Below are 6387 nucleotides of genomic sequence, written 5' to 3' on the forward strand. Positions count from 1 at the left end.
CAATAAGTTCCATTACCAAAGTTGTCATTTCACAAAAATCTTCCAGAAAGGAAATGAGACCAGTAGTGGAATCAGTAGGGAACCTGTCATTTCCAAGGCATAGTAGCTGATGTGTAAATTTGTCCGAAGTTGTATTTCCCATTAAATGAATCTGCATATTAGTAGTAAGAGTTTGCTTCTGAACACGTATCCACAGATAAGAAGATTTTAGACAGGCATTCAGCTCATCTGCTGGTGTTGCTCCCTTAAGAACAGGTAATGTCTGGCAGAAGTCACCTGCAAAAATTACAACAATTCCCCCATTAAACGATCAGTTCCCCTCAGATATTTCAAGGTGCGATCATTGGCCTTGACTGCTTTCTTGTGTGCCATTGTTTCATCCCAAACAATTACTTTGCAAGTTTTTAATACCTTAGCTTTCCCATGTGTTAGATTAAAGTTATAGCCATCTTGGCCATTCCAAAATATTATCGAATATTGCATAGCATCATATGATCTATGTGTTTCTGCAATACGTTAAAGATTGTCGCTTCGTCGCTGAATAATTATATCTCGGCTTTGAAAGTCCTGTCCAATCATTACAATATCTTCTTCGTTAACAGTAGGAGAATTAAATTGCCTTTCATCCTCGCCAACTGGTGTCTTGTCTGCTCTTCTTACAACTTGATATTCATCACTTGGCATTTTTTCTAAGGCTATTTTGAAAAGGGTTATTAACTAATTGTGCTGATGGAAAAATCTTTGCACATTCAACACAATCTCTTTTTTTTGTCTCAAGTATAGCTTCACAATGTCTATCAGCTTTTTTTCCCAAAAAATACATTTGCAAAAACTTTGAATTTTCATTTGCTACAGGAAACATTGAACCAATTTTATGATATATTTGGCCCTGGACTTTAAAAGTTGGCAAAAATCCTGCTTCCTGGAGTACAGCTGTCGTACCAAAGGATGTCATCTGGAGAGTTGAATTGTATCTCCTAATATTTTGCAGAAAATGCTTGGACTCAGGAGTTGTTCCTGACATGTATGAAAGAAGTGGTTCAGGAGGTAGATCTATAGGTGGCAAACTGACTGCCATTTGAGCAGCACATACCAGGTGATTCCAAGTTAAACTTCTTTGCTTGACAATGTTTGCAGATTATGTCTATTTTGCCAATTATGACTTTCTGATGTGACCTATAGTCTTGAATTGAGTTGTAGTGAAATGCTTCCAAACTAAAATCAGTCATATCTTTGCACAAGTGGTGTATTTCGTATGCGGTGATTTTCACAACATTCATCCTTTTGTTCAGATGTTTCCATATTCCTTGCTTCAGCCTGCCTTATCCGATTCTTGTGAAGACAACATTCCCATTGCTCTGATGTCTCAGCTGCCTTACATTTATCCTGTCTCATCCATTTTTTTTTCAAGCCTCGAGTTCACTTGTCTCAGCTCTTTGACACAATTTTGCTTTCTTAGCTTTTGGATGAACTTGCCCAATAGACGGTCGTATTTTGGCCGGCATTTTAAAAAACAGTCCTTAGTATTATGACCCTTTAGTATTCACCTGACACTGATAAGAGATGTAATAGGATAAATAGTAAATACAGAGCAGCCCTCACACAGCATTACTATGATCTGAAGGAGCTCACATTTCAGTAATGAAAACTGCCTCACAGGCAGACTTGTCTAGTTGCAATAGCAACCAATCAGAGCTCAGCTTTCACTTTAACTCAGCAGCTTTAGAGCTGAAAGCTCCCTGTATAAGTAAGCAATAATGACAATATTACTATGAGGCATTTTTCGCCTGACCAATGTTGCTGCTCAGTAATGTTCTTCTGTGTGCATGGGGTGCATCCATCTTAGTGTGTTTGCATGCGTGTGTGGTCCTTGCGTGTGTGTGGTGTGCATGTGGTATTTATGGGGTGGTGTTGTGGTATTTGTGGGGTGGTGTTTGTGTTGTGTGTGTTTAGAGTGGTCTGGTATTTGTGTGGTGTGTTGTGGCATTTGTGTGGTGTTGTGCTTGTGAGTTGGTGTATGTGTGCTGTCTGTGTGATGTTTGCATGGTGTTTGTGAAATGTTTGTGTGTTGTGTGTGATGGTGTGGCCCCTTCAGCAGTGACTCTTTGGTGCCATCGCTATAATCCGTCCCTGTCAGTCACGACTGTTGTTTTCCCCTCAGTACTTTTACTTTCACCTTCAAATTTCACCATTATATGTATAGGGCTTAACTTCGGGGGCCTCAATCTCATGACAGGGTATGCTAGCGAGATTTAATGTGCGCAGTATTCTGCTCCTGTGGGTGGAGAGGGGGGGTGCCAAATTTCACCCAAATCGGGCAAGAACTGTGGATTTGCATAGAGTGGCCTACTGCAGATTACATATTTCCTCATTATATGTATAGGGCCTAACTTTAGGTGCCCCAATCTCATGACAGGAAGGGACGCTAGCGAGATGTAACATGCAAAGTATTGCTCCTGTGGGTGGAGAGGGGACGTGCCAAATTTCACCCAAATTGGGTGAGAACTGTGGATTTGTATAGAGCGGGCTCCTACAGATTTTGAGTTTTATATATAGATTTTGTTGTCTAACTTACCAGCTTCTTTTCAGTTTCAGAGTGATATGTTACCTATTTAGGGAGCTATACTTTAGAGACTGTTCATTCCACTCAGAAACTGACTAGCTTGTTGGAACTGGCTAAATCTTTGGATTGAACCATATCCAGTCCTCCTGCTAGCAGCCTATGTGAGCACTCATTTTGGACTAATGGAATGTATATGCCATAGTCCAAACTGTCAATCTTAAGGTCCACCACACCCCCTGCAATGCAGGAAGGTGGGGACCGGTAAAAAAAAAGTTGATATAACGCTTTTAAAGAGGACCTTTCACCATTTTTGTACAAGCTGGCCATATTATAATAAAGTGGCTGAATAAAACACATTTTTAATTTTTTTTCTCAGTTCTTTTTTCTGTTGGTTGTAAAACGTCCAAGAGAGCTAGCAGAGATTCTTCGCTCAGTGCATTTAGTTTTTCCACTGCATGACAGTTATAAAGTGGCAGTCCAAGATAGCTGTGACAAGTAGACACGCTTGTCATTTGGCATAATTTACATGTTTTCATCTGGCCTAAACCAAATTTTTAAAAAAATATTGCAGGCTATGTCAAAACACATGACAGTTTTCCCCTAGTATAAATCTTGACTGTATAAATATACAATTATAAGCTGCTTCTTTTTTTTATTCAGAAGATCAAAGATCAGATTGAACCATTAGATACTATTTAATTAACAATCAGAGTTTACTTTAATCATCTAACTAATGTTACTGACAAGACAAATGAAGTTACTTTAACAAATAATGACTTGGCTAGCTTTGCTAGTGACCTTCAAAAGGTCCCATTCTTTTTGATTGAAGCAATGTTTTCTCTTTGGCCTAATTAGATTTATCTTTGTTTAATCTGATGTAGCAATGCCAAAGAACATTTGGTTGATTTGAAAGTCATGTTTATGTACCTTTTTTTTGCTATATATTTTTTCTATATGACCAATTCTATACCCTAATGGAGTAAAGCAAAAGCAGAAATCAAAAGGGAATGTAATTTGCAAGAATTAACAATAGTTTCTTTAGATTTGTTTTCAGATACTGCATTAGTATTTTATCATTTTTGTCATAGAAGAAATTGCATTTGTTTGAATTCAGCAGTGCTTATAATTATTTTTCATTAGTGAGAAAGGGAAGAGTATTGGCAAATGCAAAAAAGTGTCCAAGGAAAGACTGAAAGATTTATATCAATGTACAAATGGTAAAACTTTTAGTTCTATTTTTAAGCTGGAGTCACACATAGCAACTTACCAGCTATCCCGACAATGATATCAACGTGTCAGGATCGCTGGTAAGTCGCTATGTGATCGCTGGTGAGCTGTCAAACAGACAGCTGCACCAGCGACGCCAAGTGCGTGGCATCGGTGGGTTTGTTAGCGCTGATGCCATATTCACGTCAAAAATAGAATAAAATAAAAAATATTGTTATTCTCACCTTCCAACGTCCCACGCAGCATTCCCGCCTCTCTCCATGCTCCGGTCCAGGAATCATTTGCGAGAATTACCGCGATGACGTCCGTTCTTGCGGGATCGCAAAGTCTCGTGGTCATTCTTGCAAAGGATTACTGGGACCGGGAGCGTGGAGAGAGGCGGGAACACTGCACGGGACGCCGGAAGGTGAGAATAACAATATTTTTTTTTTTTATTATTATTTTACAGCTGATCGCTGCTCTCCCGCCTGTCACACGCAGCGAGGCGTGCTGGCCAGCGGGAGATCAGCGACGAAAAAAAAGTCCAGAGGTTTCTTGCAGCGATCAGCAATACCGGCAGGGGGGCCGGTCGCTGATCGCTGTCACACACAGCAATCTCGCTGGTGAGATCGCTGTTTTCACAAAAGTTGAGACTCAGCAGCGATCTCGCTAGCGAGATTGCTATGTGTGACGGGGCCTTTACTCAAATAATAAATCAATAAACCTTTTTTTGTGGGAAGAAAGCTGCCAATGTGCTTTTTAGAAAGCAATGATACATTTTTTAATTCTATTGATAATTTAAACAATATTGATGATGTTTTTAAAATTTTATGAAACAAATAAACTACTGACTAATACACAATATGTATTTATTTATTTTATTCATTTATATAGCGCCATTAATTCCACAGTGCTTTACAGACATTATTATATCAATTTTTTTTGTAATTTCTAAAAGAGCGACTTATAGTAGTTTTTAAACAAATAGAGCTCTAAACGGTCATTTTTTGAGATGATCAAATCGATCTGCTGCAAATCGACTTCATGTTTAATTTTCTGAAATTTACATATCCTGTCGAATTCAAACAAATAGTGATTTGAATCATGTGAATCCTAAAAAAAACTACATGAAAGCATTTTATACATTGGTGAAAAATGCATCAGCCAGAGATTTGGTTCACATGAGATCAGATGTGGCTGTACATTTTCGCTTAATGCCATGCAGCATACAAGTCTCATTTAATAGCACATTCAGATGACACTATCATAGGCACTATGAAACAAGAGAACAGTGAAAGCCGTGGTCATTTTAGGGTTTTACAGCCTATGGATAGGCGGTCAGGGCACAAAACTATAGATAGAGGTGAGAAAAACCTAAATCTAAATGTGGAGTACAACTGAAGCTCTGAAGAATAAAGAAAATGGGAAAGGTAGTCTCAGGATGTAAACTATGATACACAGATTCAAGTGATAGGGAGCCTCTGAACTTGCAGTCTGCGTGACTGAATAGATTTAGGGTACCAACTTCATCAAAAATTCAAAGGAGAGAGAGATGGCTAGTAGAGGTACTATCCAAGGGTGCTTTGCTGAGTCAGGCGATGGTAACTCCAAAAGTGCTGTGCTGGTCGTTAAGGAAGAGGAATCCTATAATTGAGTATTGTTGAGCATAGAAGGAACTACAACAGATAATAACTTGTAATAGTATGGTGCGCCCTTGTGCTTTGAAGGATACAGGTATAGCGATATCTCATACATGTGCAATCTAGTGCTTCCAAGATGGCTAGGAATAGAAGTCACACCAATACCTGAAATAAATAAATCCTTGCAATGGTAGCCAAAAGAAGGACAAAGTAGAGAGTCTAAAAGCAAAATGGAGGTTCTAATTAAATGCAATAGATGTGACACAATGTATATGGCAGTCATATAGCAGCACAGAACCAACTATATGTGGTCATATAGACTGAAAAAAGGTCTAAGATGGAATACCTGGATGGCCAGTGGAAATGTTAAATGGCTGACGTCTGGAAAGCGTATGTGGACTGAGCCGTCCAAAATTAGAACAGGCAGCTGCAAAATAAATGGCCTATCAACAAGTGAAATACAAGAGGGAGACAAGGAATAGGTTGAAGGAAGATAAATATACCTGTACAGCGTAGGGCTTCAGAAAAGGGACCTCTAGGGTCACTAAAATAAGGAGTGAAGACAGCGCTGATAGCAGTGGGTATACAACCTCTAGAATTGAATTGCACTGTAAAAAGAAAGAAAAGTGTGAAGAGTTAAGTGACAGGAGTCCGGCATGCATCTCATCTCCTGCTCTATTTACCTGGTGAAGCCCTGGTCTGTGGTCTGGCTGCCCTGTGTGGAAGACGCTGTGAGGAGTGAGCACTTCCGGGTTTAAATGCAGACCTGGACTGCATCACAGCGGTCACATGACCGGAGAGAAGTGAGCTTGCACAGTAGGGCAGGGGAGTGAAATTAACACCAGCTGTGCTGCTGTGTAAGCTGCACAGGATGGGAGAAAAAAAAAAAAACACCTTATGTTGTGGGCTGAACAATAGGGCCAGGGGGAGATCAGGAAGACAAAGGACGCCACTGTGTGTATAAGACCTCAGTGATTA

General features: G+C 39.6%; 1 long non-coding RNA gene across 1 annotated transcript; it reads right to left on the minus strand.

Annotated features, from left to right (window-relative positions):
- Window positions 1–5251: 5251 nt before the first annotated feature.
- LOC141083538 (uncharacterized) lies at window positions 5252–6002 on the minus strand. Its single transcript, XR_012230740.1, has 3 exons — window positions 5756–6002; window positions 5502–5574; window positions 5252–5385 (listed from the first exon to the last, which is right to left on the minus strand). It is a non-coding gene; the product is annotated as an uncharacterized lncRNA (long non-coding RNA).
- Window positions 6003–6387: the final 385 nt, after the last annotated feature.

The sequence above is a fragment of the Dendrobates tinctorius genome, unplaced genomic scaffold (assembly GCF_039654945.1).
Source record: "Dendrobates tinctorius isolate UK_male_01 unplaced genomic scaffold, ASM3965494v1 ptg000005l, whole genome shotgun sequence".
Classification (NCBI taxonomy): domain Eukaryota; kingdom Metazoa; phylum Chordata; class Amphibia; order Anura; family Dendrobatidae; genus Dendrobates; species Dendrobates tinctorius.